The sequence below is a fragment of the Ranitomeya variabilis genome, chromosome 4 (assembly GCF_051348905.1).
Source record: "Ranitomeya variabilis isolate aRanVar5 chromosome 4, aRanVar5.hap1, whole genome shotgun sequence".
Classification (NCBI taxonomy): Eukaryota; Metazoa; Chordata; class Amphibia; order Anura; family Dendrobatidae; genus Ranitomeya; species Ranitomeya variabilis.
The window spans coordinates 405,212,540-405,225,560 of record NC_135235.1 but is presented as its reverse complement, the minus strand read 5'-3'; positions in this window follow the sequence as shown (position 1 = coordinate 405,225,560).

The following is a 13,021-nucleotide window of genomic DNA, read 5'->3' as shown; positions in this document are numbered from 1 at the left end:
GCTTAGTACTTCCTCGGCGTTCCGGCCACCGGCTACGCGCCTCAGCAGGATGTTGCCTCGTCTTACAGCACGACTCCTACTGGTATTTCTCCTTGTTGCGTTGATCTCGTTTCTCACTCAGCACAATATACCTCGCTTCTTGTCCTTTCTTAGGGTACCACCGCGATCAAGTGCAGGCGCGGTCCCGTAACGTTCTCTCTGTTCGCTAGGCCTCTGTCAGGATTCCACCCCTGACAGGGACCTCCCTGAGTCTCTCCCCGCAACACCCTCTGCCACAGGGTGTTGCCTGTTCGATTCCCAGTCAGCTTCCTGTCTAACTTCCTCTCTAACCCCCAGTTTTACCAGATTGTGAGGAGTGGCCTAATACATAGCACCCTTAGCTCCCCCTGGAGGCCAGACTGTGAAGTGTATTGGTGTCTGTGATACCTGGTCAGGTGAACTCCTTCAGTGCCATCAGGCCATCAGACGTACCATAGCCCCCCTTAGCGGCGGAGCATCAGTACTGCAATGACCAGGACTCTGGGGCGCTGCACTCCCCCCCGGTTAAATCCAGTACTCCTGGACTGGGAAGAAAACAACAATACATGTCAGCAAAAAGACATACAATTTTGAAATGCAATAACAATAAGTAATTTGAACAGAGCTTCCCTTTATGGGAGGTAAGGACACTTGAACGTTACAAACATTGTTAAATACTTTAAATAACATACTATAAATAACTTTTCTTACCCAACCGGGTATTCTACTTAGTGCAAATTTCTGAACAATAATTTAACATTGCCTTTAAGGACGTACACGCTGAATCCACTAAAGACCTTCTTATAAAACATAAGGCTAATCAACTTTTTCTTCATTTTCCACCTTTACATCTGCAGGACCGCCTGTCTATCTTCCCCAGGCCTGCTGCCTCTCGTTCTGTTGCAGGACCGCCCCTTTCCGCCCGGGCCTACTGCCTTTCTGCTACTATACACAGTATAGAACGTATCATCCATCTCTCAGTTCAAGATCTCTGAGCCATCTCTGTATGGCTCTTAGGAGGACTCACCACTAACCCCTACGGGTTCACTTCCAGTCCTCATGTTCTAGCACATTATTAAACATTTTCTATCAAATAAAACATTAAACTTCCCTCATTACTTTCTTACTGACAGGTATGCAGGACGCTATGTCTACCCCTACGGGTCTGCTGCATCTTTCTTCTAGCTTTCACCTATGCAGGACTTTATGTCTCCCCCTACGGGTCTACTGCACCTTTCCAATAATTACTTTATTTCAGAGCAAAATTATCACCATTTCTTATAATTGTCTAGCTGACTACATATAACTCACTATATCAAAACATTATCCCTACTCGTTTAAGGCAACATTATGCGTTAAGTATGACAAGTCAACATTCCCTTTAAGAGGGAACCAAGTCTCTTTGAGGTAGTGCAACTTCTCAAGTTGCAAGTCCGTTTTCCGCAGAAACTCTTGGACGGTTTCCAGGAACGGTTCCTTCACAAAATGTCCTTTGTATGTAAAACCAGTAGGGAGCACCTTTAATAAGGTGCAAACTATTTACAATAAGTTTGTAATCATGCAGTGTTCATGATCCAGCAGTTCTTTTCCAAATAGGGGGTTAAAAGGAGCAGAAAGGGGAAACAAAAACAAAAATAAAAAGCAATAGGGATCCCGGGTAAACAAAGGGATCCCTTTAAGAATAACCCTAGTCGGGTTTAAAGCAGCAAAAAGCAGGAAAACAAACAGTTAACTATTTACATATCCATGGCATCGAGGTTTACTCTCGCTCTGGCGGCCGTAGCTCCGCATAGACCTCGCTCGGCAAGGTGATCGGCGAGCTCGGGGCCTTTAAGAAGTGCTCCGTACCCGGGGCCTGATCCCAGGGTGTAAGGTGCTGGAGTTTTTAGGTCCCAGGGAGAGGGGGTGCCGCGACGGGGCCTATCAGCAAGTCCTCTGCTGGCGAGGCAGGGTCGTTCTTCATACCTGCTTCAGATGCGGTCCCTCCAGTGCCGATCTGCTCCGTCTCCGCTGGGGTCTGGAACGCTAGTTGCAGGGCCTTGCGCTGCGGCGTTGTCATCTCCGTTTGCAGCACCTCGCTTTCCGGCAGGGCCTTGCTTTCTGGTTTCGGAGCGCTGGAACTTCTTTCTTGCTCCGGACCAGACGAGGCTGCCGACAGATGTCTGGTGAGGCTCCCGATGATGGTCTTCTTCCACCCGGCCTCAGTGCTCAGCTGCGTCTGAAGGAGTTGGTGGGTCAGCTCGTCCGCTCCGGTCTGCAGGAGGTCAGTGTCAACTGTGGAGGTCTGGCTGCGGTGCCTCTCCGGGTAGCTTGGGGAGTCCTCGGCTCCGACCCCACGCTCCGGCTCCGGGCGGCTGGCCATGGCGTCCTCCATGTCGCTGACTTCTCCTTCCTGGTCCTTTTCCCGCTCTCTCCTTCGTGGGCGGTTTCGCTTTCTTTGTCTCTGCCCACCATTGAGGATCAGGAGGCGGATCTCGGCTGCTGACGGACACGTCCTCAAGGGGCCGAAATATTTAGACTGGGCGGCCATTGTCTTTCGCGCTCTTCAGCTTGTTCACGCCTACTTCCACGCCCTTCTTCTTCTCCTGCGCTCCTCGTGACGCTGTAATGGCGGCGGTTTTGGCGGGAATCGGCAATACACAGTCTTTGCAATAAGTCACAGTCCAATCACAATAAATCACAGTTCCAAGGCACACATGACCTGATTCTTCAGGCTTAAGTAGATCCTGTTCGTGACGCCAAGTTTGCAGCGCCCCCACTGCCGCAGGGCCGAGGGGTACCCGGTACCGGGCCTCTGAGTCTCTGCTCTGGGATTGTCACGGTGGCTAGACCCGGTCCGTGACCCTGCTGAGGGGCGCCCAATAATAGGTGTGGATGGTGGTGGTAGTGCGGTGCAGTGCTGGTCACAGTAAATAACGAGGACACCAGGTAGCAGTCTCTTTACCTCTTTACTGAAGGCTTCAGGATCCTCAGTCCGGAATACGGTCAACCAGGCTGCGCAAGTCCGGCCGGTCCGATGGCACCTCCAGAGTTCCCTTTGCAGGTGGAAATCTGTGCCTACCTTCTAGCGCTTGTGTGTTGTGGTCCTCCCCTGCTGTGTTTACGGGATAGTCCCCACAACTGTTGTGTCTGTTTCTCGTGTTCCCTCACAACTCGATTCTGATGTTCTTCTCCGTCCCCCAGATGATATGGCTAGGACGCACCCGTATGACGGGTAGGCTCGGAGCTCTTCCTGGACCCTAGTGTCGCCCTTCTCCTGTTGTTGCCCCCTGTGTCTTCGTAGGTGATTTGTGTGAGACAGCCCGCCTATAGCTGACTGTCCTGCCGTAGGTTTGAAGTATTGCTTGGAGCTTAGTACTTCCTCGGCGTTCCGGCCACCGGCTACGCGCCTCAGTAGGATGTTGCCTCGTCTTACAGCACGACTCCTACTGGTATTTCTCCTTGTTGCGTTGATCTCATTTCTCACTCAGCTCAATATACCTCGCTTCTTGTCCTTTCTTAGGGTACCGCCGCGATCAAGTGCAGGCACGGTCCCGTAACGTTCCCTCTGTTCGCTAGGCCTCTGTCAGGATCCCACCCCTGACAGGGACCCCCCTGAGTCTCTCCCCGCAACACCCTCTGCCACAGGGTGTTTCCTGTTCGATTCCCAGTCAGCTTCCTGTCTAACTTCCTCTCTAACCCCCAGTTTTACCAGATTGTGAGGAGTGGCCTAATACATAGCACCCTTAGCTCCCCCTGGAGGCCAGACTGTGAAGTGTATTGGTGTCTGTGATACCTGGTCAGGTGAACTCCTTCAGTGCCATCAGACGTACCATAGCCCCCCTTAGTGGCGGAGCATCAGTACTGCAATGACCAGGACTCTGGGGCGCTGCACAAATATTAGTGAGCACATAGAGACCTTGACAATTCCCGCCATTGGTGTTGGCATTTTCGGTTTCCCTATTCATGCATGTACAAGGGAAATCGTTGAAATTATAATAAACAAGTGTAGTTCCCCAAGCATTTGCTGCCTCTCTGAAATCAGGTTAATTAGTAATGAGGACAGGACTGTTAAAGCTTTTAAGACTGCCTGCGTCACCTGGACCCCACACCATGATACTGGAGCTGCCCAAATAGAGCTCCTCATTCCAAGACTCCTCCTGCTCCTCATACACAAGTGATTACATCTGTACTCCTGGTGCCATCTCTACTCCCGCCTCAGGTGCCACCACCAACAGTGCCAATGCTCATGTCTGAGGAGCCCACTCTCTATGTCAAGTTTACACCCCAGCAAGCTGCTACTCTGTTGAACCAACTTCCAGATCCAGAAAAACAGCCGATGCCTTTCAACAGAAGCATGCTTCAAATCCAAAGGAATCACTCAGCCACGTGGCAAGATCTCATTTCCTTGCCAAATCTTAAAGCAGGCGATGCATATTGGCCTGTTATGGATATCGTGTTCAATGATGACTCACTTGCCAGTGACGAGACATGGGACTCTGGTGTTGAGTTCTGCCAAGAACCTAAGACATGGGCCTCGGATGAGTTGGCTGACCTATCACTTACTGTCGCCAATGGATTCCAGGTGCCTCCAAGCTGATGCAGCCATTGTACGATGACCTCAAGACGTCAGCGTTTCCACTATGTACAAAATCCGTGGAAGCTTTCTACGCTCTTAAACAGGCCATACAGTCTGCACCAGCTCTTGGAATCCCAAATCCTGATGATATATGAGGACATCCAGTTCTCTTAATGGCTCCACACTACATAAAAGCTATTCTAGGCCAGACTCAACCTAAACACCTGTCGCTACAGCGTTATATGAGACTCCAATGTTCGCTCTTGGTTCCGGATAATGTCACTCTTGTCTGCTGCAGCATCTTCAAACTGTCCACGCTGCTTCCTCTTTCCAGGGGGGATGTGGATGATGATACTGATGCTCTCGGAGAAGATGCCTCTACACACTCAGAGGATCATGAATGTCTCAAACAAATGCAGGAAGAAGCAGCCTCCAAGAAAAACGTGTCTGAAGACCCACTCCCACATGCTGACCTGACGTTCTTCACTGATGGTTCCAGATTTGCAGATGAAACAGGAAGGTTCCATACGGGATATGCCATGGTTACACATGACCAGGTCATCTCAGCCGGATCCATACCACCGCACATCTGCACAAGAAGCGGAACTTAAAGCTTTGACGTTTGCTTGTCAGGAAGCGACGGAGAAGGTGGTCAACATCTACACGGATTCAAGATACGCTTTTGGAGTGGCTCATGACTTCGGCAGTATCTGGGCAGCCAGAGGATACCTAACGTCCAGTGGAACTCCTCTAAAACAAGCTGCTACCACGCAAGAACTTGTGGTCACTCTGGATCTACCTTCAAAGGTTGCAGTGATCAAGATCAAAGCTCACGGGAGACTGGATTCTCCAGAAGCAAGGGGGAACTTCTTTGCTGACAAAACAGCAAAAACCTATGCTGTGGATCCATTTAGGAAAGAGAAAGCAGCGGTGTACGTGTCACAAGACACTGAAGAAGGGACTAAAGCCTCTCTTATGAGGATTATCCATCTACATCAAGACAAGACATCAGATGATGAAAAGAAGTCATGGCAAGAAGGAGGAGCTAAAAAAGGATGAAGATGGAGTCTGGAGGGTGAACAAAAAGCTCTGTCTACCCCGTAATCTGTACCCCTCGGTGACAGAATGGGCACATGGTATCACCCACAGAGGCAAGAATCATATGAATGACCCGATTTGGAAGACCTACATGGCACCTTGGATTTCTACTGTCACCCAAAAATATTTCAAGTCCTGCCTTGTGTGTGCAGCATGCAATCCAGCACCGCCTCAGAAAGTTACTCAGAAACATTTGGCTAAACCACTCTATCCCTTTCAGAGAATTCAGATTGATCACATTCAAATGACAAAAGTAGGGAAGTGCGAGTATGTACTGGTAGTGACTGACATGTTCTGAGGATGGCCCGAAGCCTATCCAGTAACCAACATGACTGCCAGAGTGACTGTTAAGAGACTGATGACTGAAGTAGTCTGCAGATATGGGGTCCCAGAGGTAATTGAGAGTGACCAAGGACCTGCGTTCACTGCAGCACTGACTAAGGAACTATGAACATTAGTGGGAGCTGATTTGGGTTTACATACTCCATATCACCCCCAGAGCAGTGGGAAAGTAGAAAGATTGAATGGCACCTTGAAAAATAAAATACTGAAAGCCAGTTAGGAGGTCAGACTTGGACAGACATTTTGCCCGTTGCCTTATACTCAGTTAGAAACACTCCAAGGGGTTCCACTAAAAACTTACACCATTTGAGATTCTTTTTGGGGGCCTCCAAGGTTGGGTCAATATTTTCCACAACAGCTAGCCTTAGGAAGTGATACTCTTGTAAATTATGTAATTGCCCTTACTAAAGAGCTGTCAGTAACACATGTACAAGTTTTATCATCCATTCCAGGTCCAGATTCCAGTGAAGGTACCCATACTTTCCAACCTGGTGACTACATGCTGGTAAAGAAGTTCATCAGAAAGACATCCCTGGAGTCGAGATTTGATGGTCCCTACCAAGTGCTCCTGACTACTCCTACTTCAGTCAGGGTTGCTGAGCGCCTCCTGGATCCATCTCTCACATTATAAACTTGTTAGACAGTTAGGGACAGAGTAGGATCTGACCTGCTTGTCAAAGTCCAGCTACAAAGGGAGGTTTTCCACAAGGGAAAACTTGTCTCAAACTGGTGAAAACTCCAATTCCTCCCCCGGGCAAGACGGTCAGATCTAGGATGTAGGCATCAGGGTTAGTCGCACATGTGTATTTTATGTAACCATGGAGATGGGAGATTGGAGAGTAATAGATCCAGCAGGTAGGAAAGTCCCGAGGACATGGGTAATGCGCTCCGATATACCTCCTCGGTATACCCATAATTGGTCACACATTCTCTGGTGTCTATAGCATCCGAATTGTCATGAAGCCTCTGATGTCATAGTGACACTTAACACTGGTGGGTTAGGAAACCAAGGAGGGATCAAGATAAAAAAAAAAAAAAGGTTAATAAAGTATTTAGGGGGGACTGTTGAGGAGAGCCATAAGATCAAATACTTAATTAACCTCAAGACATAAGGTAATTGTGAGAAGCAACCCATAACATGTTTTGTTTAACCTTACATAAGTTTTCCTCAGATCAAAGTGAGACACTAAAGATGGCCACCATCTCCTATACCAGAGCCGTGTGCTCTGGTATCCAAGATGAACAATGAAGACACTAAAGATGGCTGCCATTTCCTGTATCAGCAGACCGTGTGCTCTGGTATCCAAGATGATGCCCACCCTGATGACCTCATGGATCCACCCACAGTGACGCCCACCCTGATGACCTCACGGACCAACCCACCCTGATGACCTCATGGATCCGCCCATGGACTTGCTCATGCCCAACCCACTAACCAATGGAATACATCCGATCACTCCCATTTTAGAGCTAACCGAGCCCCCTTACAGGAGATATATACCATTGTGTTTGACTAATAAAAGCCCTTCTTGGAGCTGAGCCACACATTGATCAAGGAGAGTTACAGCTGACTGTGTCTGGTGTATTTCTTTAGTGCACATGATCAATATCCATTAGGCCAGGAGTAGGCAACTAGAGAATTGAACATTATATTAATTGTTCAACCCTAATATTTCCATCATTTTCAGATGTTTTTAGACCTTAAAAGGACCCCCGGGGGGGATTGTGGTAAAAATACTTGGGTCTCCCATAGACTTACATTGGGCTCGTTATTCTGGCCAAGTACCCGAGTATTCCAATCTGCTCGACCCAAGCAACGAGCACCCGAGCATTTTAGTGCTCGCTCATCACTAATCATTATGTCTCCTCATTCTCCGCCACTACACCTCACCAGGGTTAACAGGTTCTGTTCTGCTACTGCCATTCAATTTTTGGCAAAGGGTGTCTATGATCCCCATAACTAATTAAAAAAAAATGAAATGTTTGTCAGTCCATGCACTGCGTTTATGGTCATTACAAGTCTTGGAGACCCGCTGCTTTACATTGGGCCTAGTTTATAATGAGGCCTTCATCAATGTCTCCTCATTCTCCGCCACTAGATCTCCAGGGTTAACGTGTTATGTGCGGCTACAGGCATTCCAATATTTGGCAAGAGTGTCCATGATGCCCGTAAAATATTTTTATAAAAGGTACCCCCCATCGGGAAATGTTTGTCAGCCCATGCACTTCGTGTATGGGTGTTACAAGTATAGGAGACCTGCTCCTTAACATTGGGCCTAGTTTTTAATTGTGCTAGTTGGGCAGGGGAGTCTATGTGCAGATATCCACATCACTGCAAGGCTTGCAGGCACTGTAACAGTAACTGGTGTAGTTATTTTGCCACCTCTTTCACTATGCTTAATCATATCAATCCCAATGACCTTTAGGAGCGAAGCATCAGAACCATGATGGATCTTAAAGTGTTTAGGGATAGTTTTGAGCAGGGAGATGTCTTCATCATCTTTTGCTGCTTGAATGCCTAAGGGTACGTGTCCACGGTCAGGATGGCCAGCGGTATCGCCGAAGCGGCGAAGCCGCTCGGCGCTAAGCCCCGCCCCCTTTCTAGGACACGATGATACCAGATGTGTTAACTGTACACATCCGGGATCATCGCACCCTCGCATAGCGCCCTGTGATATTACTTGCGGTGACGCAGCGTCGCCGCAGGTAACACGGACATGCTGCGATCTGAAAAGACGCGCAGCATGTCCGGAGTCGCAGGGCCGACGCGTGCGTGTTTCCACGCATAGTGGACACGGGATTTCAAAAAATCCCCTCCACTATGCTGGAACATCTGGACGCTGCGTGTTTGACGCTGCAGCTCTGCGCAGCGTCAAACAAGCAGCGTTTACTGACCGTGGACACATACCCTAAGGGTATGTGTCCACGTTCAGGGTTGCATCAGGATTTGGTCAGGATTTTATGCAGGTAAAATCCTGACCAAATCTGCACCTGAGGTCACTGGCAGGTCACCTGCAGTGTTCTTCTCATTGTAAGGACATGCTGCCTTCTTAAAAGACGCGCCGCAAGTCCGTTTTCGCGGGTGTGCCGCATGCATCTTTTAATGCATAGTGGAGATGGGATTTCATGAAATCCCCTCCACTATGCTGTAACATCTGGATGCTGCGTGTTTGACACTACGGCTCAACGCAGTGTCAAACACGCAGCGTTTCCTGAACGTGGAAACATACCCTAAGACATGTTCACGGACCCGGACCTTCAGTTGGCGGGTTGTCAATCCCAAGTAAATAAGTGAACATGGACATGTCGCATAGTAATCCATACCTCCCAACCGTCCCGGATACAGGGGGACTGTCCTGATTTTGACAGTCAGCCCGGCGATCCCGGGCGGGACATTAGTTGTCCCGCAGTGGTTGGGAGGTGTGCTGCAATATCAGGTGGTCAGCCTCTTCCCTGCACCCGCAGAGCTGCCTGAGCACAGCACAGCACATATTGGCTGCTTCGTGGCCACAAGACCTGTGATGAGGTCACAAGGGGAGGAGTCAGGGGTCACATGATCGTGACCTCGTGGATTGCAGGACTCGGCTTGCTGGTTGCCAACTTGCCATGGTGCTGGATGAGGTAAGCTGCCGTGTGTGGGGTCAGGAGGTGTACAGTGTGGATGTAGCGGAGCCGTGTGTGCGAGGTGTATGGAGCGGAGCACGTGTGTGTACGAGGTGTACGGAGCAGAGCGCGTGTGTGTACGAGGTGTACGGAGCAGAGCGTGTGTGTGTACGAGGTGAGCGGAGAGCGTGTGTGTACGAGGTGTCCGGAGCGGAGCCGTGTGTGTACGAGGTGTATGGAGCGGAGTGCGTGTGTGTACAAGGTGTACGGAGCGGAGCGCATGTGTGTACGAGGTGTATGGAGCGGAGCACGTGTGTGTACGATGTGTATGGAGCGGAGCCGTGTGTGAACGAGGTGTACGGAGCGGAGAGCGTGTGTGTACGAGGTGTACAGAGCGGAGCGCGTGTGTGTGCGAGGTGTGCGGAGCGCGTGTGTGTATGAGGTGTACGGAGCGGAGCGCGTGTCTGTACGAGGTGTACGGAGCGGAGCGCGTGTGTGTACGAGGTGTACGGAGCGGAGCCGTGTGTGTACGAGGTGTACGGAGCGGAGCCGTGTGTGTATGAGGTGTACGGAGCGGAGTCGTGTGTGTATGAGGTGTATGGAGCGGAGCTAAATGTGTACAAGGTGTACGGAGCGGAGCGTGTGTGTGTACGAGGTGTGCGGAGCGCGTGTGTGTACGAGGTGTACGGAGCGGAGCCGTGTGTGTACGAAGTGTATGAAGCAGAGCGCGTGTGTGTACGAGGTGTACGGAGCGGAGCGCGTGTGTGTACGAGGTGTATGGAGCGGAGCCGTGTGTGTACGAGGTGTACGAAGCGGAGCGCTTGTGTGTACGAGGTGTACAGAGCGGAGCGCGTGTGTGTATGAGGTGTATGGAGCGGAGCCGTGTATATGAGGTGTACGGAGAGGAGTCGTGTGTGTATGAGGTGTATGGAGCAGAGCTAAATGTGTACGAGGTGTACGGAGCAGAGCCGTGTGTGTACGAGGTGTACAGAGCGGAGCGCGTGTGTGTACGAGGTGTATGGAGCGGAGCCGTGTGTGTACGAGGTGTACGGAGCAGAGCCGTGTGTATGAGGTGTACGGAGCGGAGTCGTGTGTGTATAAGGTGTATGGAGCCGAGCTAAATGTGTACGAGGTGTACGGAGCGGAGTGTGTGTGTGTACGAGGTGTACGGAGCGGAGCCGTGTGTGTACGAGGTGTATGGAGCGGAGCGCGTGTGTGTACGAGGTGTACGGAGCGGAGCGCGTGTGTGTACGAGGTGTATGGAGCGGAGCCGTGTGTGTACGAGGTGTACGGAGCGGAGTGTGTGTGTGTATGAGGTGTATGGAGCGGAGCCGTGTGTGTACGAGGTGTACAGAGCGGAGCCGTGTGTATGAGGTGTACGGAGCGGAGTCGTGTGTGTATGAGGTGTATGGAGCAGAGCTAAATGTGTACGAGGTGTACGGAGCGGAGCACGTGTGTGTATGAGGTTTGCGGAGCGCGTGTGTGTACGATCTGTACGGAGCGGAGCCGTGTGTGTACGAGGTGTACAGAGCAGAGCGCGTGTGTGTACGAGGTGTATGGAGCGGAGCTGTGTGTGTACGAGGTGTACGGAGCGGAGCCGTGTGTATGAGGTGTACGGAGCGGAGTCGTGTGTGTATGAGGTGTATGGAGCCGAGATAAATGTGTACGAGGTGTACGGAGCGGAGCACGTGTGTGTACGAGGTGTGCGGAGCGCGTGTGTGTACGAGGTGTACAGAGCGGAGCCGTGTGTGTACGAGGTGTACGGAGCGGAGCGCGTGTGTGTATACGAGGTGTATGGAGCGGAACCGTGTGTGTACGAGGTGTACAGAGCGGAGCCGTGTGTATGAGGTGTACGGAGCGGAGTCGTGTGTGTATGAGGTGTATGGAGCAGAGCTAAATGTGTACGAGGTGTACGGAGCGGAGCACGTGTGTGTATGAGGTTTGCGGAGCGCGTGTGTGTACGATCTGTACGGAGCGGAGCCGTGTGTGTACGAGGTGTACAGAGCAGAGCGCGTGTGTGTACGAGGTGTATGGAGCGGAGCTGTGTGTGTACGAGGTGTACGGAGCGGAGCCGTGTGTATGAGGTGTACGGAGCGGAGTCGTGTGTGTATGAGGTGTATGGAGCCGAGATAAATGTGTACGAGGTGTACGGAGCGGAGCACGTGTGTGTACGAGGTGTGCGGAGCGCGTGTGTGTACGAGGTGTACAGAGCGGAGCCGTGTGTGTACGAGGTGTACGGAGCGGAGCGCGTGTGTGTATACGAGGTGTATGGAGCGGAACCGTGTGTGTACGAGGTGTACAGAGCGGAGCCGTGTGTATGAGGTGTACGGAGCGGAGTCGTGTGTGTATGAGGTGTATGGAGCAGAGCTAAATGTGTACGAGGTGTACGGAGCGGAGCACGTGTGTGTATGAGGTTTGCGGAGCGCGTGTGTGTACGATCTGTACGGAGCGGAGCCGTGTGTGTACGAGGTGTACAGAGCAGAGCGCGTGTGTGTACGAGGTGTATGGAGCGGAGCTGTGTGTGTACGAGGTGTACGGAGCGGAGCCGTGTGTATGAGGTGTACGGAGCGGAGTCGTGTGTGTATGAGGTGTATGGAGCCGAGATAAATGTGTACGAAGTGTACGGAGCGGAGCACGTGTGTGTACGAGGTGTGCGGAGCGCGTGTGTGTACGAGGTGTACGGAGCGGAGCCGTGTGTGTACGAGGTGTACGGAGCGGAGCGCGTGTGTGTGTACGAGGTGTATGGAGCGGAACCGTGTGTGTACGAGGTGTACAGAGCGGAGCCGTGTGTATGAGGTGTACGGAGCGGAGTCGTGTGTGTATGAGGTGTATGGAGCGGAGCTAAATGTGTACAAGGTGTACGGAGTGCAGCCACGTGTGTAGGAGTAGCTATGTGTGGCCATTATACGGTACGAAGTATCATGTGCGGCCAATATACAGTATGGAGCAGCATCATGTGTGGTCATTATACAGTATGGAGCATCATGTGTGGCCATTATACAGTATGGAGCATCATGTGGGGCCATTATACAGTACTAGATGGTGGCCCGATTCTAACACATCGGGTATTCTAGAATATGCATGTCCACGTAGTATATTGGTCAGACACGTAGTATATTGCCCAGTGACGTAGTATATTGCCCAGTGACGTAGTATATTGCCCAGTGACATAGTATACAGCACAGAGCCACGTAGTATATTGCCCAGTGACGGAGTATATTGCCCAGCTACGTAGTATATTGCCCAGCCGCTTAGTATATTGCCCAGCCGCATAGTATATTGCCCAGCCACGTAGTATATTGCCCAGCCACGTAGAATATTGCCCAGCCACGTAGTATATTGCCGAGCGACGTAGTATATTGCCCAGCCACGTAGTATATTGCCCAGCCACGTAGAAAATTG